Raw genomic sequence first — 23,114 nt, 5'->3', positions numbered from 1 at the left:
ATTTTACAACCTGTGCCTTCATTCCATTGGTGTGACGCAGGACACAGCCAACAGTATCTAGCCACAGAAAAATAACATGGGGTGTAAGAGTTCTGGGGGTGGAGAGTTTGGGGACAGAAAGAAACCCCAACAAATACCCACATACACACACATACACAACATAAATGAGACAGTCGGTTCAACTCCCCCACCCCACATCCCAATCCGATACGTACGTAAGGAAAAAGAGGAACCACGAATTCTGTTCCTCTACACCTGTGCAGTCCTCAACCCTCTGTTTGCGCCGCCGCAGGATAGAACATTCCAGAATTTTCCTCCCATTAACCCTTCCTATGTATGCCCCCCCTTGCGGGATTAACTGCGTTGCATCTTTCCGGTATCATCAGTGGACAAAATCTGCTGGTACCAAACAAGCTTCAAAATAGCGGTTCTTTTTTAAAAAAATATGCTGTATGGGTAAAGGAAGCATGCTTCCCAATGTTGTTATCACTTCTCTTTCATGAGCTCTCTCTCTCTTGCTGCAGCAGGGCTGTTGCTAGTAGACCTATCGACAGAGCTTGCTTTCCCTCTCTCTCTCTCTCCCCCTCTGAGCTGTGTGACGCAGCTCAAAATTCTCCAGGCTGCTCCTTGTGTTTTAACAGCAGAACTGCAGCTTTCCCCAGAGAGCCGATGCCAGCAGTACCAGGGCCGGACAAACCAAAAGAAAGTCACTCCCAGGCTCAGCACCCATATCTCTGCGCTCCCTCCTCATCTTGGTTTCTTTGCTTCATTTCCAAGCTTCCCCTTTCTCATGTTCGCATCGTCAGCTTCATGTGGCTCTCCCACAGTTACACTTGCTAGCTTAACTCTTTTTAGGGTTGGCAAGCATCTCCTGAAGAGGCACAGCTTAAAAACAGAGCAAAGTTTCGTGTCATTAACCCTCACTAGCTCATTCCCGTTTATAAAGCAACACAAAGCAGATGTTTTTCAATCCTTGAGAAAAGCTAGTGCACATCCCAGTGACACATGCAATATAATTTTTGATTTAACTCAAAGGGCAGCAAAGGCACTGCAGTTTGGAAAAGACAGTTGCTTTTAGGCATACACCCGAGCACATGCTTTTAACCGTTTCATTTCTGCAAATGTCTGAAAACTTCAAGCCTTCCACACTCCACTCAAATACATTTTGGAAATTTGTTAAATTGGGGGGGGGGGGTAAAAAAACAACCTGTTTCTGTGGATGCATGAAACTCTGTAAGCCTAGGTCACCAGCAGTGTTAGCCTCAGGAGAGGGTTTTTCTTACAACAGCTAATCACTTCAGCATGGTGAGAGGAGCAAATGGTTTTCCCTCCAAAATGTTCCAGGGGTGTGTGTTCCCCTGGCAGCAAGCTGTGTGTTAACCCTTTCGGCCCCACAGATAAGTTTACTGGAGTTCAAATGGCCTGTCTCAGCTGTGAGAGGAAACCATTAGGAGCACCAAGGCATGACAAAAGGACCATTTGGGGAGCGATTCTTGAAAATCAGAATATGAAAGACGGAATATTTTGCTTTGTTGGGGTAATTCTGAAAGACTAGATAAAAGAAAGGCTCTGGTGAGCACCTCAAAACAGAAACATGCCAGCCTTAAATTTGTACTGGAAGGCTGACTGCACAATTTCGATGTTCTAGCAGAGCTGAAGAATCCAGTGATTCTCCCCCTCCCTCTTCTTTACAGAATTATTTTAGAGTTATTCACTGCCTGAAAGTGACATCTGTTGTGCACAGATGCATGCAAGAACAATCGCAAAACTTCCAAATGCTAAAACAGTCCACACAGAGATGCAGAGCTCAAAATGTATGCGGAGGCAAGGCAAAGGAGTAGTGATGGACAACGATAAAGTACAAGGCACTTCCAAGACTCCCAAGAGTTCTGAGTGAACTTCCTGGATGTCTTTGATACAGCCGCATTTCTTTCAACTCTTTCCCTTCGAAGCTTTTGTCTTGTTGTTTTGATATGCAGAATTATTTGATTCATATTCAGATGAGTTAAATAGGATGCTAAATGGTGACTAAATGGGTTTGGGCAAGGGAGAGGGGGTTTCTGTTTAGGTATTTGGGAGGTATTTGGCTAGGAAACGTTACCAAAATAAAAATAATGACTATTTTTAAGTACTAGTAAGGCAGTAAGAGGGACGCAGGTGGCGCTGTGGTCTAAACCACTGAGCCTCTTGGGCTTGCTGATCAGAAAGTCGGCAGTTTGAATCCCTGTGACTGGGTGAGCTCCCGTTGTTCAGACCCAGCTGCTTCCAACCTAGCAGTTCGAAAGCACACCAGTGCAAGTACATAAATAGGTACTGCTGCAGTGGGAAGGTAAACGGCGTTTCCATGCGCTGCTCTGGTTTCGCCAGAAGCGGCTTAGTCATGCTGGCCACATGACCCGGAAAAACTGTCTGCGGACAAATGTCAGCTCTCTCGGCCAGTAAAGTGAGATGAGTGCTGCAACCCCAGAGTCGTTTGCGACTGGACTTAACTGTCAGGGGTCCTTTACCATTTTAAGACAGTACAACAGCAGTAAGAAAGGCAACATTGTTCCTGCTATGAAGAGACTGTGCTTAGCTTTCTTTGCCTGGAATAGCCAGAACCGTACACAAGATTTGAATCCCGTAACCTGAAAACTGGTGTGGACCCATTTGAAGCTCATTTCACAGTTAGCAGCTTTCCCCAGGGATTGGAGCAGCAAGAACTTCCTGGACACTCCATTTGAGGAAGGCTACAGCACATCAGAGGATGCTTCACAATACGACTGCCTGCCTTCACATGTGTTACGAGTACAAACTGTTCCCAAAATTGAACCATGCCCACATATTTCTTTATTTATAACTAGAATGCAACCTGTAATGTACAAATTACAGGGTAAAAGGCACTACAGTGTTCCCTTGAGCTGTAACATGGGAGAATGCCAGCAACAGCATTGGTGAACGATATTTACAAAAAAAGATGTTTAAGCAGACATGCAATGTCTATCACTCACCCAGATTATTTTGAGCATCCAAGTGAGGGCAGGTTCATGCTGGAAGTATACATCAGTTTACTGCTAAACCTACAACTGGATGTGTCCCTGTGACTAAAGTTCACATTTGACCAACAGTAGTTTGGTATTAAATTACTGCTCAAAGAGCTAGAAATAGTTTATCACTGTTTCCGTCGAGAAGCCTCAAAAAAGAGACATTGCAGACAGTTGTGGGGTATGGCTGCTTTTGTTCTACTGAGCAAAAATAGTAGGGTGGTGTTTTAAATGGCAATCTCTTCTGTACAACCCTTAAAAGAAAAAGGCCTACTTTTCTTCCCAGCATGGGGGCAAAGCCAAGAGGAACAGCAGTAGTCTAATGCCAACACTGGAAGCATTTAAAAAGTACTTTACTGCTGGAGTTAAATGAAGAAAACAAGCTCCAGCTTTCAAGATGGCAATGGGGGATTGGTCAGGTCCTTGTTAAAGCCATAAAATCTCTTACTGAATATTGGGGGCGGGGGGGGGGGAGCACGAAAGTTGTATCCCTCAAATTGTTAAAAACTTTATCTTCAACACTACTAAAATTACGAGTCTTATTTTGTGTGCAGCCACAAGAATTAGTAGCGTTGGAAGGGATAGAGGGCACACGATAGAAAGAGCCATTAGTTATGAGGAAAGACAGAATAAATGCATTACGTTTTGACCCTGTACAAATAGTGAAACTAGCATTACTAGCAGATAGACCAAACCACAACAAGGAAACCACATGCTAAAACAGATGCTCTTTGCTGCATGATCCACTTTGAAATCAGGTATGGAACAGGCGTCTTCCTCATTGACTACAAAGCAGAACTGGTTCATATGCAGCTAGCTCACCAAGCAGCAAATCAGGTGAAGAAGGAACTTATGTCACCAAGATCCAGCTGCTGGAATGGGTATTATGTGGCACCTGTAGTAGTGCCAATTCCAGTGATCGACGCAATCAAGTGGGCACATGCAGGGTCAGGCAAGCTTGTAGGTAAACTGGTCCTAAGTTATTAAGGGCTTTGCATACGAATAACAGCACCTTGAACCTGGCCCAGGGTATGAGCTTACCCTGGCACTGAAATCATCTTCAGAGGCTCTTTTGCACACCATTCCATTCCCAAGTCTGCTGGGATGTGAGACACATTGAACAGAGCGTTTTCTACAGCAGCAACAATTTTTTGGAATTTGGGAGGTCCACTTGACCTTGCCCTGCTAGCTTTCTACAGGCTCAAAGAAATCTAACGGGGAGTTAAGGCTCCCCCACTTTCCTAAAGGTCCTTGGTGAGGAGTCATCTCTCCCACCCACCAGCCATTTCCTCGTGATACTAAATAGGGAGATACAAAGCTCTGGTACTTCCAAGACCAGGTTCTGCTTCAGGCTGAAGTGAAGGCGCTCACCTCTAAAGCAGTTAGAGCACTAAAGGGATTTCAGACTGAATGTTGTCTTCAGTCCACACCACTAAAAGTGACACTTTAAGACAGTCAGACAAATGCTGACTTAATGAGATACAAACTCCAAAGTACTTTGATCTACCTTTCACATTAAGCATTTTTCTAAGGCCTGGTCCCTATTATTCAATTATTCCCTATTATTCCCTCAGGTTCTCTGGCAGTATTGAATTCATTTTCAGTATGTTGACAGTGAGTTTTACAAAGCATGCATATTGGATTGCTGTAAAAATGCTTGCACACTTATTTTAGCAAGTACAAGTAACTGCACACAGAGGAACAAACAGCGATAAAACTGAGGAGTGGAACTAAACAGCAGGCATTAATATAGGGAACACAAAGTCCTAGCATTGATGAGACAATGCAGCACCCTATGCCTCCATTTTAAAGAGACAATTATGCAATCACACGCAAGGAATTAATTGAGGGTTTCAATCGTGTTCTGTGGCATTATAGGATATTACTGTTCTACATTTCATTTTAACCATAAAACATACACCATCTGTAATCACCTTTAGTATTAGTATGATGGGTGTGACAGCATCAGAAATGGGGGCCTCTTTAAAGATACTGGGGTGGGCAGTGATACGATATCTAGTACCGTTACTCTCTGCAGGTGGGGCAAATGACAGGAAGCTGATCGCCTCTGTAAGCAGGAGAGCTGGTGAACCTCTGAAGCCAAGAAGCCAGTAATGCTGAAGAGAATTATTTCCATGATTAGCTGCTAAGAATAGAGACCACAGGGATGCCTCGTAACATGAAGGTACACTTGACAACATAACTGGAAGTTGCAGGGATTGCACTGGTAGCCCATAAATAGCCTTTCTCTACGCTTGACATTCTGTGCTTCATTAGTCATGGAATAAATACAAGAGAAAAGCACAAGAAAAATAAAAATACAAGATCAAGACACAAGCACATGCTATGAGGCATGTTCCCAGGGAAGCTCGGGAGACGCAGGGTAATAGTGTTATGTATAGTAATGTGATAAATCCAAGGGATGCATATAACCTCTTCATGTCCAATTCATGTTTATTCAGATAGAAGTCCCAGTGTGTACAGTGCACAGGATCATGGCCTTAGCATAAGCTGCATGTCCAAGAAGAAATAATTCAGAAAAGAAGGTACAATATGCAGTAGGGTTCTTTGGCCCTACTTCACTTAATCCTTGTGTAGGCAGGATGCAATTCCTTATATTGTCCACATAAAAAGGTGGGGGAAGCAATGCAAATTGGGGGGACGGAGAGACAAGAGAATTATTTGTACAGTTTTTACCATTTTTTTACCATATTTCTGAAACCCGCAGGATAAATTATGTTTTGAAATCCATTTTCTAGTACATTATAGAATTCTGTTTATTTCCTCTTAAAACCATTGCTTCAAGTACCCCCCCCCCCAATTCTCAACATGCACACATTCCTTGCAGTTGCATGGCAAGACATATAGCCTCAAAGGGGACTGAATGTTCAGTGAATCTTACTGTGGGATTTAACAACACGAGGTGATCTGACATGGTGGGGTTAGGGGAGAAATTTGACTCAATTTAAAGGTGAATTACCCAATCCACACTTTCCAAAGAGAATATGCAAACCAAATCCTAGCCATCCTTCAAAATTCAACTTCTCTGAATTTTGTATTATAGTTCTCCGACCAAGTAATGTGCACAGAAATGCATAATGCAAAATGTGCATAAAAATAATAGTGGAAATAATGTAACAAAATGTGTTATATTGTGGTAAACTGCCTTGAAAAAATGTTTGTATTATGGAAAATTACATCCAATATTGTAAATATGAAAATGCTTATGAATTCATGAGGATTTTTTGTACACTGAAAAAAATGCAGTCTAATGTGGAAATGTGAAGAACAGAAAAATTGGAGCAATGAGCAACTGAAAGAAACCCAAACTGACAGATTGGCCCATCCCTAAATGAGGCTAAACTACTGCAAGGACAAAGATGCAGTGGGAATATTAAGCACTTTTTGCCATAGAATGAAGAGTACCTTTATGGTTTCTACGGATCTTAAATAAAAAAAATACAAGCTGATTTTTAGATGGTACCTCATATCATAACAATTAACCCAAATATTTACAAATAGCTGTTTGAGAAATCACAAGAGCACTGTCAATATGTCTCATATTTTGGGCATGCCCTAAAATCAAAGTCCAGATAGTAAGTAAACGAAAAATAATGACTGCTTATGAACTGCCCATGGACCATTAATTATGCTTTTGGGTTATGTAAAAGCCGCCTTGTCCCCTGGTGGCAAATCAATGATTACTTATTTGCCAACAGCAACCCTGGTAACTATCAGTTATAAGATTAATCCACCCTTTATTGGGGACTGGCTAACTAAGAGTCTGGTACTTGGCTTACATGGTCAAACTAACTTTATAATAAATACTAACTTACTAACTAGAGCTTTATAAAAATTAAAAGGCAACAATATAATTCATTCATAAATAACTGGTGTTCAATAATGAATAAGTAAAATGAAGAAGTACAAGATGCGGTCCAATCATACATTGTCTTAGGAACAATCTAAGCACCTGGGGGCAAGGCAAGGGGAGACCTTAACCTCTTATTTCTTTCTTTACCTTTTTTTGCACTTTAGTGGCTATTTTACTTTACTTCATGGAGAATTTAGATAAGCAAACAAAACAGGACGTCTTTCCATGCTTAACATTTATATATAGATTATCCTGGAGTATTTGCTATCGAATTTACTTGATTGAGAACTCTTTTAACATGTACTATATATATTTATGCTGAATATACTGTTACATATAGTTGTAATAAAACAATAAATGGGTTGTCGTTTTTTAAAAAAGAAAAAAAGTAAAGCAACGTGCCTCACAAGGATGCCTAGGAGCCATACATATATAAAAGGAACATTCTTTTTCTAGATTATCAATTCTTGCAAAAAGTAGGGCCTGTGACTACCTATTGTTGGAAGATTCAGAATGAACAAAAGAAAGTACTTATTCATGTAGCACATAGTTGAAACTATGGAATTTTCTCCCACAATGCGATGGCCACTAGTTTGGATGGCTTTTGGAGAGGATTAGACATTTTCAAGGAGGATAAAGCTATAAAAAGCTGTTAGCCAGAATGGCTATGTTCTACCTCCACTGTCAAGAGGATTTGTGCCTCTAAACACCAGTTCTTGGGAATTGCAGGCAGGCTGAATGCTGTTGCATTCATGTCCAGCTTGCAGACTTATCTGGTTGGCCACTGTGAGAACAGGTTGTTGGACCAGATGGGCCATTGGCCTGATTCAGCAGGTTCATCTTATGTTCCTAGCTCTCCACTCGTCTCAAATCAGCTTTGTACATATACAACAAGCCTAGTATAATGAACTAATCTGCCACAATGTATTTAAGTAAAAAAACAAAACAAACCCCCAACCCCCACAGTATACAGTATATACTCAGCCTAAAATGGGCTTGACCTAGACATTATGATGCCTTGATAACACTACACATCTTTTCTAAATTTCTCCTCTGCTGCTCAGCATCTGTTCCTTACACACCTTGCTTTCCCTTTCTCCTGGTTAATCCAGAGTAGGTTAAAGAGTACATCCTGGGTTTATCTCACCAACCAGATGCACTATCCATTCTTGGAATCTGGAAAATGGCCAGGCTACAAAGGCCATAACTTGAGCACAAGCATCCAGATTCACAGATTAACTAAGCAGGAAACACAATGACCCTTAAAAAGAATATCAGAGAACAATCATGATCATGTACTTGTCTGTTATGCTTTTACCCTAAATAAACACAGGTGACAACTCTAGAATTAGCAAATTACAGAAATCTCTTAATTTGAAAGTAGTAGAGTGTCCAACATATTTGAAGTTATTGCTAGATAATCAAGGTTATGTGAGTTTTGTTTCTTAAATCATTTGGTTAATTTCTGTTCAGAACTTCCCAATGCCCTTAAGGAGCTGCTGTAAACGTAGTGCTTAATATTCCTGTTAAGTAAAGAGTTTAAAGAATTAAAGGCCTGGTGTTTTGTTTTGTTTTAAAAGCAAAGTTCAAAGGAAAGGGGAAGTTGATGTAGCAGCAGATACAGAGAATTAAGTCAGAGTTATGTAACACCTCTGCTGGGACACGGACAGGACAGCAGACTGCTTGCTTCACGGGCTAAAAATAGAATAATCCCAATTACAGCCACACTTCTACTTTTTCAAGGTTTCCTGTTTCATGCGCCTACAGCAAGCTCATGAATGGACAGGGTAGGAAGATAAAAGTGTGTGTCCCTAGAGCTCACTTGATTTTGTATTTTAACTGAAGGAACACAAGTTTCTGACAGAGCTATACAATGGAATAACATATTGTCTCTTTCCAAAGTCACCCTTCTCGGCTATGAGATTCTGGATCTAAGCAGATCAGATGAAAAACTTTCAAATTCAGTCCTCTCAAATAGCACAATAAGGGCACAAAATGCCGCATACTAGGAAATGAAGGACTCAGATGATGATCTTCTGTTTGGTAGTCAAACAATTGTAAGCAGAAAATAAATATAGTTTTCCAAACAACTCAGAATTACACTTGGCCCTCTACTCCCCCAAACTCTGTGGATAAGCAAAAGTTATGCTTTTGTTCTGGAGAAATGGAACACCAACAATATGTGTTGGGAGGGAGGGTATGATTTTCTTTATTAATGAAATATGATACTGTGTTTGGCTGTTCGTCTTTAGGAAACTGAGATTATACAATTATTAATGGATAAGATCCTAACTCACTGGATTGTTTTTTTCTGCAAGTGGGTATGGAGGGCCCAGATTGTGTGTGTGTTTATGTTGATGACGTGTGAGTGTGTGTTGATGACCTGAAAACAGATTGTGAACAATTAATTATGGTTAATAAATTCTGATCATGAAGTTACACATCAAAAAATAATTTACCGTAATTATAAAAGGTTAAATGAAATAATTTAATTGTATAATGTTAATTATATAATGTTAAGCGTCTATATTATCCCAAGTGATGTTATTGTTATATGGAAGGACTTAAGTATTCAGCAACTTAACTAATGAAGAATAGTTATTTAAATTCAGTAACTTTATTGGAAAGGGGCTTTAATGCTTATGTTGGAAAAGCAGAGGAGTAATTAGCATTTCTACTGGGATTTAAAAGATTACAACGTATAATTTTCTCCCCCACATTTTGTTTTTACAAATGTTATTGAAAAATTTGGAAATAATTACCAAACATAAAGTGCTGCCTTCCAAGACAAATACATATACAGTTGTTAAGTCTTGTATGAAGTCATCCACATGGCGGCAAAACCAACTTGGAAAATCTTTAACATCGTAGATTTAGCTCACATTCACAGGGTATACCCCAATATAAAGCTGCTGTGACTGAGACAGAAGAGATTGCTGCACTATTATTAATAAATGATATAAATCAATACCCTGGAGCCAAACCCATCTTTATTTGTTATTCCTCTTATCGCCCTCTGATGGTGAAATAATTTGTAGGGTAGAAAAATAAAATCTGTTGGGATTCACTTAGCGATTGGACCAGCCTTTCTGAAGCTGAGTCCCCAGATGTTGTTGAACTACAATTCCCATCATCCTTAGCTAGCAGGACCAGTGGTCAAGGATGATGGGAGTTGTAGTCCAACAACATCTGGAGACCCAAGGTTGAGAAATGCTGGATCAGGCTATGAACAGTTAAATGGGAAGGATAACTTAGCTGCTCAGAGTAGCTGAGGCAACCCAGTCAGATGGGAGGGTATAAATAAAAAAATATTATGAAAAAGTTTTATTTCACACTATGGTGTGTGAGTTCTTGATTAAATGTGTGTTTGATTGCACCCATCTGGCAATTATTTGAATTTTGAACCTTGTAACAGGGATTCTCAAATTTTGTACCCCTAGCGCCCAACTAAGACAGTCAGAAATTAATGAGCCCCACCAATCACAAAATGGTGGTGTAGGAGCAGGTCCTGTCACAAAATCATGACAGACTGAGGCAGAGTTTGACATGATCAGTTGGAAATTACTGAGCTCTGGGTTAGGGGGTACTGTGACAGCCTTTCTATTTTAGGAAGAATTTGCAGATCCAGAGGCTCTACATGGAGAAGGCTTTTTCTTTTACACTTTTCCCTTCCCATCCCCCATGTCTTGCAAATCATTAGCTCCCTCAGGTAATTTCTTCTTCCATCTCCCCTTCATACTCAATTTATACTTTATTCTCATACCACCACCACCCCGCCCAAACTGCCAGCTCCCTTTATCTCTCCTCCCTGAGGGACATTCACTTATTTCTCCTCATAACAACTTTCCTCTCTTATACTCTTCTCTTTTCCCCGTTTATGTATTACAATCATCGTCATCTTATTCTAGTTTCCTTCAAAACTTCCTCTAGCATATTTACCCCTCAAAGGAGGGACACACTCCTTTCCTCATCCCAAGGGCATTTCTCTGTCTCCTAGCCACCTTTGTTGTGCATACAATGAGTTGCTGGTGCTGGCATTGGTTCAGCCAAAAGGCTATGGCATGTTAGAGGGTGGGACAAGCAAATAAGGAGATACTGGTCTGGATGTGGCATTGAGGCTCATCTCAAAATAACCCATGGCCCACTTTTGGGTCCCAGCCAGAGTCAGTGCCTTATAGGTCAAGCAACCATCGGCTAATAAAGACTAGCAAGACTACCAAGAAGAGCAATGGTTGTAAACAAACACTATTACACAAACCTCAGTTAACAGCACTAAATATTTATGATGGAATGGTAATTCTTTCCAAGGCTATGCTTCCCCTGTAGTATACCTTTTCCTCTTCAAACATTCCCCCCGTGGTAGCCATGCTATGTAATGCTCTGTCCCCATCACAGCTATTTTGTGTTACACCACGCCTCCATTGCAGCTAGTTTGGGATTGGTGCCCACTACACTCTTTCAAAATTCAGAATTTGTCCACCAGTTCAAAAAGGTTGGCAACCACTGATCCAGATGATTATGTAATTTCATATAACCTGGATTTCCCCAAGGACAGTTATTCTAAGGTTACCTGATTTTTTCCAATGAATCCGGGGACACTTTTCAACTTCAATGGATTTTGTATGGGGACTGATTTGTAAATCCGGGGACTGTCCCCGGAAAACAGGGACGTCTGGTAACCTTAAGTTATTCCTGTAGTGCTAATAATATTTTCCCCCTTTTGGTTTATTATCTGCTGCTGTACCTCTGCCTCTGATTTAATGTCTGAATTTGTTTGTAATTTTGTTATGGCCCGTGGCTGAAACAAATAAACATAATTAACCAATGATAAAAATGCAACTGTTATTGTTATATTAATGGTTACTTTAAAATGTGTTCTATTTTACTTTTATTACTGCAAAGCTAAACTCATTTTTGACATACTGATTTTAGATTAACTAATTAATCGGAAAGATGTTGAAGTCCAATGAGTAGTTATTAAGAAATGTGTAGCACGTAAATAATCTAATCCTTGCTTGATTTCTCACTGCCTCAATTAGTTTTTATTTATACGTGTTTAAAATTCTTTTGTGATCTTGTTTTGTGGTGAATCACATTATCAAGACCACCCATAAGATACCTGAACTCCCTCCAGGGAGAGCTTGTTATACTGGGATACAGATCTCAAAGTCTGAGGCCATGTACATATTAGAAGCTTGAAACACAGTGAGGTTGTTTCCCCCCACTGTTTACATTGCTGTACACACCATTACTGATTACTTGATTTGTTTCCCTACAGCTATAACCCTCTGTCCCAGAACCCCTTTTCAGTGAAGTTGTCCTTTGCACATGCATGGTAACCTGTGCTCTTCCAAAAGGCCACAAATAGTTAAAGGCCAAAGGCTTGGTTATAGAGGAAAGTTTTTGCCTGGAGAGAGCATTCCACAAATAGGGAGAAACTGCAGAAAAGGTTTGTTCTTGTGTTGCCACCTTCCGGACCTCTCGTGGAGGAGGCACACAAAAATGTACACACCTTAACCAGGGTTTACGTTTTCAAATCAGCTGGAAGCTAGTTTGGGAGAAAACATTATCAATCAGCACTACTTCTCAGGAAACTATGGCATATAGATGGATTGTGGCCAATGTCATGTGGCTTCAAAAACTAGCAGTGGAATTGCACTGGAGTAAATGGTAAGGTGTACACAGCTGAACACTAAAGCAGCAGAGGCTTTGCTTTAAGAATTTAAGTACTTCAGTTGGTCAGTCCAGACCCTTTTTGTTTTTGTTTAAAGCTGACCCCAGTTCTGTTCTGTTGCAAACTGTTATATGATTAATTCTATATAGTAATTTTCAGAAAGCTAACCTATAAATGATGTACTGGATATGGAGTCAGATACAGAGGCAATGACACGTTATCTGTGCTGGTGTAGAGGGACGTGAGATACTGAGCTTTGTGCATCGATGTCCTGAGTTAACCCAAAGTCCTAGTTTCTATAGGTAACCGTAGCAACCTGAATTCTCATAGCAAGGGGCCTGTTTAGCTGATTGCAACACACACGTCACCTAAAATCATATCCTTAATCATCAGCTGTCGTTCTTACATATATTATATCAGTGTCTTGTGTTCATAAGGGCAAACCTAGATGTTTCTGCTTTATAAAATTGATTAATTAAAGCAGAAAATTAAATAGAGGTGGGGTGGGGGGGAGAAACAGAAATGAGGATACCATAGCAATATGGATTCCTAGCAATATGACTGGTTACTTGGCAACCAGAAAGAGGTGTGTCAAGAAAATTGGTTACAATTATACAAGAAACAGTTCTGGAAGCTCACAGAATAGGCTTGAAAGTAGAGCTTTAAGAAGAGTATTTGATTTAGTCACTAGGAACAGCAGTGACTATCAGCAGTAAAAATACTGCTGAGTAAAAAAACTGATATAGACTGCCTGCTTGCCATTCCAAATGATGTTATATGACTGCATTATCAGTGTTAAAAAAAGAACCTGCAATTGCTTCTTTTTTTTCCACCACTCAGGTAGCAAAACAATAGAACACCCTTCAAGGCCAGACATGTCAGTTTTAATTAGTTTTTCACTTTTTATCATTAGTTTTGGTCTTACTAAGGCATCGATACGCAGGGCATCGGTACAATATTGCTGCGGTCAGGACAAATAAATATGTTTAACTCATTAACAGTGCACTTCTATCCATGCATATTAAAAATAAGCTACATCCAGTTCTATAGGGATCACTCTCAGGCATGTGTACATAGGATTATAACCTAAGACGTCACATGGTACATTTCTGCGATATACCCCTGTATGATGTAGAACATCAGCATTGTTTGGATTCGGTGTGCCTTTTCAATGTAAGATGTAGATTAAGCACTTGGGGAGGGGAATAAATGTACTACATACAAAAACTCCTCAACTTTTTGTAGTGCTGCAGATGCATTTTGCTAGGATGCTGCTCACCACATAAACAGATGCATGCCTTGAAAAGTTAACTGCACTTATTTTTGGGAATACACACACAATCATGCATGCAGAAAGCAGCTCTATCAATATTTCTGCTAATGTGTGATACCTTTTGAGTATAGCACGAGAATAAGGCACACAGTTAACCCCTCCAGGGCCTTTACAACTCTCCACATGGTGAAAAGTATTAGAAAGAAATGGGCCTAATGTAGCATGGAAACTCTTCCTACCATAAGCCTGGCACTAGATCATACTCCGAATTTACGATTTTACTCCTGAAAGACAGGCAGTTTCAACTGAAGCACAAGCACAGAGACCTAATAAATAATCCTTCAGACATAGGGCACTAAGTTTCCTTCTGAGAAACACTGCATGTGATGAGGCAAAAGGAATGTTCTGCTGAAGTCATAGTAAGGCTACGGATACATGACATGTTTCTTTCTCCCCACTCACCACATAAAGACTGGCAATGCAGGTGCACATGCTACACATCCTTCGACATGAGCATCAAGACCAAATAATTCCCCCCCCGAGCTCAGTTTTGGAAGCAACAGAATTAATAAGCTTAAACACCCCAATTGCAGTGGTTCTGGGCAAGGGAAGGCATGGGGTAGGAATGGGGCTGGGGCAGGCCAGGTAAGAGCTCATGGTACAGGTAGTGAGTGACTGTGCCATGCACCAGCCCCTCCTCCAACCTGGGGAATTGCAAACGTTCTATCAACCAGCTCTCAGGTCTGCCACTGCTGTTGCTGAATGCCAGATTGGTTCTGAGTAAGGCCTCCATCATCCAGGATCTGACTGTGAATGAGGCTGATCTGGTCTGTATCAGAGAGATCTGGGTGGGCGGACAGGGTGATGTTGGTCTCACCCAACTGTGCTCACCTGGCTGGGTATTTGGTGAAGCAGCAGGGCAGACCTGAGGGTCGGGGAGGGGAAATTGTTGTACAGTGGTACCTTGGATTAAGAACTTAATTCGTTCTGGAGGTCTGTTCTTAACCTGAAACTGTTCTTAACCTGAAGCACCACATTAGCTAATGGGGCCTCCTGCTGCTGCTGCGCTGCCACTGCACGATTTCTGTTCTTATCCTGAAGCAAAGTTCTTAACCTGAGGTAATATTTCTGGGTTAGCAGAGTCGGTAACCTGAAGCGTATGTAACCCAAGGTACCACTGTAGTCTAGAAAGATTCCATCTCTCTCTCCAAGCTCTCTGTCCAATTGGGAGGATGGAGCGATCTAGAGTGTGTGTTCCTGGCACTGGGCAATTGGGACAGATTAGGGATACTGCATGGGCTGTCAATTAGTTTTCAGGCCCAATTCAAACTGTTGGTCTTGACCTATAAAGCCTCAAATGGCTCAGGAACACAATACCATAGATTCTGGCGTATAAGACGAGTTTTTAACCCCGGAAAAGAGGTTAAAAAGTCAGGGGTCGTCTTATACGCCAGGTATGGCTGCAGTGGGTGGCAGGCTCTGCTCCGTGCCGGTAGAAAGCTACCCAGCGATGCTAAGCTGGCTTCGTGGAGCCCACTGCTCACTGCTGCGGCGGTGGCAGCTTTGCTGGGCAGCAGCAGTGGGCAGCGGGCTCCGCTCTGCACCAGGAGGAAGCCGGCCAGTGAAGCCGGCTTAGCTTCGCTGGGCAGCTTCCTCCCGGCGCGGAGCCCGCCGTCCACTGCCCAGCGAAGCTGCCAAAGTGTATAAGGCAACCCCCCAAATTGGCAGCTGCCAATTTTTTTGGGGGGGGTCATATAATAATAATAATAATAATTTATTTATACCCCGCCCTCCCCAGCCAAGGCCGGGCTCAGAGCGGCTTACAAGCAATAATAAAAACAAGTTGAATTATTACAACTTTTAAAAAAATTAAAATACAACATTAAAATATTAAAAGGTAGCCTCATCGCAGGAGAAGGAAAAGAAAAAAGAGAGGGAGGGAATCAAATTGGCTCCAAGCCAAAGGCCAGATGGAACAACTCTGTCTTACAGGCCCTGCGGAAAGAAATCAGATCCTGCAGGGCCCTGGTCTCATGAGGCAGAGCGTTCCATCAGGCCAGAGCCAGAGTTGAAAAGGCCCTGGCTCTTGTTGAAGCTAATCTAACTTTCTTAGGGCCCGGGACCACTAGGGTGTTGCTGTTTATGGACCTTGAGGCTCTCCGTGGGGCATACCGGGAGAGGCGGTCCCGTAGGTACGAGGGTCCTAGGCCGTGAAGGGCTTTAAAGGTCAAAAGCAGCACCTTAAATCTGACCCTGTACTCCACCAGGAGCCAATGCAGCTTGAAAAGCACTGGGTGAATATGCTCCCATTGCAGAGACCCCGTGAGGAGCCTCGCTGCAGCATTCTGCACCCGCTGGAGTTTCTGGGACAGCTTCAAGGGCAGCCCCACGTAGAGCGAATTACAGTAGTCAAGCCTGGAGATGACCGTCGCATGCATCACTGCCAGATCGGGGCAGGAAAGGTAAGGGACCAACTGCTTGATGCGGTGAAGGTGGAAAAATGTCGCCTTGGCTGTTGCTGTAACTTGCACCTCCATGGAAAGGGAGGTGTCAAGGATTACACCCATACTCTTAACGGAAGGCAATGACACTAATTGGGCCCCCGCAAGAGAAGGGAGTTGGTCCCTCATCCCCATGCCATCCCGACCCAGCCATAGGACCTCTGTCTTCCAAGGATTTAGTTTCAATCGGCTCCCACAAAACCACCCAGCCACAGCTTCCAAGCATCTGGTCAGTGTGTTCGGGGCCGAGTTGGTGTGGCCATCCATCAGCAGATAGAGCTGAGTGTCATCAGCATATTGGTGACAGCCCAGCCCAAAGTTCCGGGTAATCTGGGCAAGGGGGCACATAAAGATGTTAAAATGCATCAGGGAGAGAATTGTGCCCTGTGGCACTCCACACACCAAGGAGTGGCGTGACGACAATTCCCTCCCTAGTGCCACCCTCTGTCCCCGACCAGAGATAAAAGAGCACAGCCAGTTACGGGCTATGCAAGGCGATGGTCCAGAAGATCATGATCGACCATGTCAAAGGCTGCTGACAAATCTAAAAGGATCAGCAGTCCTGACCCGCCTCGATCCAGTTGTCTACGGAGATCATCTGTTAGGGTAACCAGAGCCGTCTCGGTCCCAAAACCAGGACGGAAACCAGACTGAAATGGATCTAAAGCCGATGTTTCCTCCAGAAACCTACCAAGCTGTTCAGCAACTGCTCTCTCAATTACCTTACCCAGAGATGGAAGATTTGAAACTGGGCGGTAATTGGATAGGTCTAAGGGATCTAATGAAGTTTTCTTTAAGAGTGGACACACCACTGCTTCCTTCATTTCTCCTGGGAATGTCCCCGTGTCAAGGGACAAATTGATAATTTCAACCAGGGGGGTCCGTGCAACATCTGGACACTCCCTAATCAGCCAAGATGGGCACGGATCAAGGAGGCAGGTGGTGGGCCTACCAACTTGGAGGAATCTATCCACATCAGCAGGGAGTATCCGATCGAAATGGTCCAACACTGGACCTGAAGTCAGTCGAGGGGCCTCAAGTTCAGTCACTGTATCTAAATTGGCAGGAAGGTCACGGCGGACCAACAGGACTTTCTCAACAAAAAAGCTCACGAATGTCTCACAGCTGTAGGTCAAATTTGTGCTTAAATTTGGTTGTCCTCCTAAGGATGTTATTGACGTAAATATTCTAAAAAGCTGTGCCAGACGAGAGCTAGAGGATGCAATGGAAGCTGCAAAGTAAGATTTCTTAGCAGCTTTCATAGCCATCTCATAGGCTTTCATAAGCCTCCTATAAGATGTTCTTGAGGCTCCGTCACGAGTCCGTCGCCATACTCGCTCTAGCCGTCTGAGATCCTGCTTCATTTTCTGGAGCTCCTCAGTAAACCAAGGGGCCCGGTTTCGACAGGGTCGCAGAGGGCACTTAGGTGCGATCTCATCAATGGCTGCCAAGAGCCGGTTATTCCAGTTCTCAACAAGGTCATCTATTGAGTTGCCAGGAGGAGCAGGGTCCTGCAAGGCTTGTTGGAATCTATCAAGATCCATCAGTTTTCACGGACGAGCCCAAATAGGTTCGCCAACTGAGCAGGGGAAGAGCGGGAAGTCAATCTTGGCTTTCAGAGCATAGTGATCAGACCATGGCACTTCCACAGGGGGGAGCATGATCACATCTATGCCAGCCCCAAAGATCAGATCCAGCGTGTGGCCTGCTTGATGAGTGGGGCCCAAAACAAACTGGGAGAGCCCTAGTGTTGCCATGGAAGTCACTAGGTCCAGAGCCTGTGAGGAGGGAGCGGCATCAGCATGGACGTTGAAGTCTCCCAAAACCAGTAGGCTTATACGCCCAATCACCTATTACGCCAGAATCTATGGTACTTCAAGGACTGCCTCTCCCCATATGAAATGACCCAGACCCTGCAATCATCATCTGAGGCTCCTTGTCGTGTGCCTCCTCCACGAGAGGTCTGCAGGGTACCAACACAAGAATGGGCATTTAGCGGTGGTTTGTGGAATGTTTTCCCCAGGGAGGCTCACCTGGCACCTTCATTACATACCTTTAGGCATCAAGCGAAAACATTTCTCTATTAACCAGGCCTTTGAATGATTAAGCTTATATGGCATTTTAAATATGTTTGTGGGGGGAGGGTTATTGGTTTTTGTTTTATTATGCAATTTGTGTTCTCATTTTGTATTTTTCTGTTGTGAACTGCCCTTGGATCCTAGAATGAAAGGTGGTATACAAATTTAGTAAATAAAATAAATAATGATAATAATACAGTTAAACACTATTGGGCAGGGGGAGAAAGAAATGAACTGAAACTACAACCTTCCAATATCTCATGGGAAAAATAATACTTGACTTTCTTATTGCCATGGTAACATCCTTCCCCCTCCCCCCAAGTGCTTTTCACATGATTTGTTTTTGATTCCTCTGGCTTTGTTATTTGTCCTGGAACAAAACGGCCAAGGCTGAAGTGCTGGTAGCCGTGGGACAGGAGATAGAAATCAACTAAGCAAGTGTTTGCTTTGTCTTGAGCAGCTGGTTTCACGCAAGACCACTTCTCTCTTTATTAAATGTCAGTGTATCCTACTGCCAACCTGAATGCATACATTTTTATACCAAAAAGTTATGGTGATGGGGCCTACGGCAAAATTTACTGTTTCTGATTTGAGGAAATGTAATAATCCAAACCTGAGGTAGCCAAGCTATCCACATAATCTTATTTATTTATAATAACAAATATCTAGCTCGTTTCCACAAAAGCAATAAACATACAGTACTATACAACAATAATATTCAATAAAATTTCCTAAAAACTAGATAAAACCAAGCAAAATTATATCAAGGCTTCTGGAACCGCTGTGCACAAAGTTGGAGATTTGGGCAGGTGCCATGCAAGACAACAGTTTAAAGGTGTAGGACCCAAAATATTAAAATCCTGGTCAGCCTTATTGCCAGCCTCTACTTCCGTTAAACACTGAAAAGCTGACCATACTGAAAAGAACTCTTTGATAAATAAAGTACAGTCATACCTTGGTTCTCAAATGCCTTGGTACTCAGGACAATTTGACTCCCGAACACTGTAAACCCGGAATTGTATGTTTCAATTTGCATACGTTTTTCAGAAGCTGAACGTCCGACACAGTTTCCGCGGCTTCCGATTGAGTGCAGGAAGTTCCTGCAGCCAATTGTAAGCTGCACCTTGGTTTTCAAACCGTTTCTGGAGTCAAACGGACTCCCAGAATGGATTAAGTTTGACAACTAAGGTACGACTGTACAGTATAAAGAAAAGTGAACGCTAACTGCACTGACTATCATTTGCTTCTGGTTCTTATAAGGCAGCAGTCACCAACCCAGTGTGCCCACGAGGGCTTCCAGTGGTGCCCCAGGCAAGTGCCTCAGACCCTTAGCTTTCATTTTAAAAAAGTAAGCCTCTAGCGCTCCTAGAAAGAAAATTACAGGGCAAAATTTGCAAGTACCTTTTAAGCAATTTCAGTGAAATAAGGGTGGTGTAGCTACCTTGTATATTTTTCCTGGTCCTGAGGAACGCTCGCTGTTGTTATTAGACAGCAGCAGCATCGTTCTGTACATTGGCACAATACTGATATGGTGATTTTTAGAACCACCTACAGTACTTCAGAAATATAGCTCTTCAATGCTACCAACAGTACTGTTAGGAAATCATTCTGAAAATCTTGCACACACAGTGATATATAGAGGTTTACTAGCTTTATAAACGATTAAAGAGGTCCTGTTTTTAAAATTAGGGTTCCTTGCAGACAACTAGCCTACTCTCTTATTAAAAGTAGTGTGAATAGGAAACAATCACTCTCAAAAATAGCAAGTCAGAAACATTCATAGAATGAAAACATGTCCCTTAACTAAGTCACTATTACCTTTAGGTTTTTTTGTTTGCAATGTTTCATACTCTTATAATGTGGCTTATTTTTTTTAATTTGGAACTTGCTAACTGGCTTAATGCTGCCTCTCCCAAAATCAGTGAGGTTTATCAGTGATAAAATATGGGTAGATTGTATCCTAAATATCTGCAATATTAAATATTTTATAAGACTTCTACTATTTTATTAGTTTGATGAGGTTTTATTACTAAAAATTATAACAATGAAATTGTATATAATGTACCCTTTCCTTTAATCAGGAAGTTTCAACTATGTGACATAACGGCAAATAGGAATAAACCACTGTCAAAATGACAGAAACTAGATTTAGAATACAAGATAGATCCTGTTTATACAAATAGTAACTCAAAATATGGCTTAGTGACGGAACCATCTATTCAGTTCCCCCACAGAAAAAAACAAAATATTAAGAAAATAAAGCTTTCAGAGGCACCTGAAGTCTGTTGTCTATAAAAACAAGGTGCCTTAATTAACAAGTCTAATCGTCATTAAATGAAGCCTTCATACAGTAAGAGCTCATATCACAACCAACAACATGGTTTCCTTAGTAGCACTAAAGGTCTTCTGCTCTTAATACTGCTGACTAAAATCACCTTTCTTCTAGAATTTGTCTCCATTCCGCAAGACTGACTCTGGCACTTGTCAGCAGCATTTATGGAGATATAAGTGACCCAGATGACTTTGGGTTTCTGTTGAAAATGCCCCCACCCTAAAGTCATCAAAATAAACTGAAAGACACGGTAACCAAACTAACTTCCCGTATTAGATTCTGTGCTATAATCAACTGCAGCCACCAGGACCAAATATTTATATTTTCTATATACATGATACCATACTGCTACACTGCATTTTCCTAATCTTGTGCAAGTTAAAGAACGCGTTGGTGGGTGGATTCTGAGTGGTCTGCTAGGCACTGAACAAAAAACACCCCTAATACTTTGCCAAGATGCTTTATAAAAGTATTTATTCCCTGGTAATGCCAACATGTCAGCTCTTCTGACGCTGGGGGGGGGGGTGCATCTTCAGATAAATGCAAGTTTTCATCTTCTTCAATAATTTCCCTCAAACTCACAATTTCTGTAGTGAGGGGGGAAAGCAACGTTTTGAAAGCAGCTTGCTTTTGCCAATGCCAGTTTCAGCTGGCCTACAAGCAGCTCTAGAAAGCTCAAAGCAATGTGGCCTTGGTTAAAAGCTCATGTCCACGGAAAGCACCCTCTAAATCTCTAACAAGAAAGAAGAATGGAAAAAACAAACACACACCAGACTCCTTACACCTCCTAAAGAATTCTGTTTTACTGGAAAGCTTGCTTATGCCTCATGTTATCAACAAGCAGAACAATTGCACGTTTCTTTGCTGTCCCCCGGAAATTTGATCCTAAAATCTTTAGGGCAGGAAATGTTTTGCCTAGACGCTGACTTAGGAGTATGCCCCACTGAATTTACTACTCCTACCAAACATGCCCAGGCCATGCAACTCTTAAGATCCTCCGCTGCATGGCTGTCAAAATGCTTTTTAAAGCACCCCCAGAAATTCAGGGTACTAAGGAAAGGGACCATTGCTGTAGAAACAGAACTTTGGAACTGCAGCCGCCGCAGTTCCGCAGCAAGACTGCCCGCCCTTCTCTCTCTCCCCACAGCAATACAGAAGTGCGACTTTTATCCGGCAACCCAGCTGGGCAAGCGTCGAAAGTGCGCCTGAGAGCCTAGCATGGAGGTTCCTGGCGAGGTGGGCGGAGCTTGTGCGCCTCTTGAACCGGTTACACCATTTGCATCACCGTCGGCGCTGTCATTGCCTCGGCAACGGCGGCAGCGGACGGAACAGAACGTTTCCCTCCGAGTTGCAGAGCGCTCTTCCCTTTCTCCCGCAACAGGAGGGCAGCAGGAGCGCTTCCCTGCTTTTCAGAGCGGCTCCACCACGCGGCCGCCCTTCTTAAGTGGGTCACTTGCCGCTCACGCTAGTTTCGGAAAAACAAAAGAACAAAACAGACCCTCCCCCCGCCCCCCACTTTGCACGCATCAAAAAAGGCTACAGATATATTCCAAAAGCGAGACCTGGAAGCGGCTAAACAATAATTTAAAAAAGGCCTTCGCACAGAATGTCCTTGTGCTGGCACAGCAGCTTGAAACCCTTCAAGTCACATCACGTGGAAGGTTTTCCTCGTCAACCAGGAAGGCTGCAAGCAAAATTAAGGCGAAGATCTTCAAAATCATCACGGGGCGAGTCAAAACTACCAGCAGCTGTTCTTCTAACGTTCTTAAAAGGCTCCTAACAACGCACTGGATCGACGACCTTACCTCCTTGCGTGGCGTTCATTTGTTTTTCATCTTGAACTGTTCAGGGCATATTTCGCAAGGTCAACCACGTCGCCTCTTCCAACATACTGCAGATTCCTGGAGCGTCATTCCAGTAGACCTCTCCTTTCCTCCGCCTACATGCAGTTTTAAGTTACATGTTCCCCTTGTAATTATCAAATCTACTTCCTTGCGTGCCAGTTCATCGCAAGCCTCCGGTAATGAGATTTTGCACAAACCGTACCCGGCGACTCCATCCAAACGAGGCGCAGGCATATGTTTTGTTTACGCGCCTCTCCTGGCTTCTTCGCTGGCTCCCTCCACTGTTCCGCAATGCAAACTGCGTCAGATGACGATCAAGGTCTCCTTTTTCTATGCCGCCTACTTGCTGTATTCATTTCTGTCTTGTCTTTTTTAAGCATGTCCATGCGTGGAGGCGAAGATGTACCGCTCTTCGGCAAGTACACTCCGACCCCGCTAAGCACAAGAACTTCCTGCCTCCCACCATTCTGAGTGTGCTTGTTTCAGGAATGAAAAAGTGCTGCAAAAGCAACCCA

The 23,114-nt window shown here is 42.6% G+C and overlaps 1 protein-coding gene and 1 long non-coding RNA gene across 7 annotated transcripts in view; one reads left to right on the top strand and one right to left on the bottom strand.

The window, feature by feature from the left end:
• The window catches only part of LOC309372677, a 30,250-nt gene extending 28,568 nt beyond the window's left edge, over positions 1–1,682 (bottom strand). Inside the window, exon 1 of the long non-coding RNA XR_014169597.1 lies at positions 216–1,682. This is a non-coding gene — a long non-coding RNA (uncharacterized lncRNA). The remainder of the gene's footprint in view (positions 1–215) is intronic.
• Positions 1–23,114, top strand: part of LOC309372669 (uncharacterized protein) — a gene marked incomplete at its 5' end in the record, with an annotated part of 113,047 nt that overhangs the window by 418 nt on the left and 89,515 nt on the right. Inside the window, one exon of one of the 6 annotated variants that reach the window (XR_014169581.1) lies at positions 1,695–8,449. The exons of 3 other annotated variants lie outside the window; for them this stretch is intronic. Of the gene's footprint in view, positions 1–1,694; positions 8,450–23,114 lie in introns of those variants that run through there. 2 more of the 6 variants (XR_014169582.1, XR_014169583.1) reach the window with 2 other exon arrangements.

This window comes from Podarcis melisellensis (assembly GCF_964234715.1).
Source record: "Podarcis melisellensis genome assembly, chromosome: 6".
NCBI classification, from domain to species: Eukaryota; Metazoa; Chordata; class Lepidosauria; order Squamata; family Lacertidae; genus Podarcis; species Podarcis melisellensis.
The sequence above is the reverse complement of the archived record's forward strand: the minus strand, read 5'-3'. Positions and strand labels throughout refer to the sequence as shown.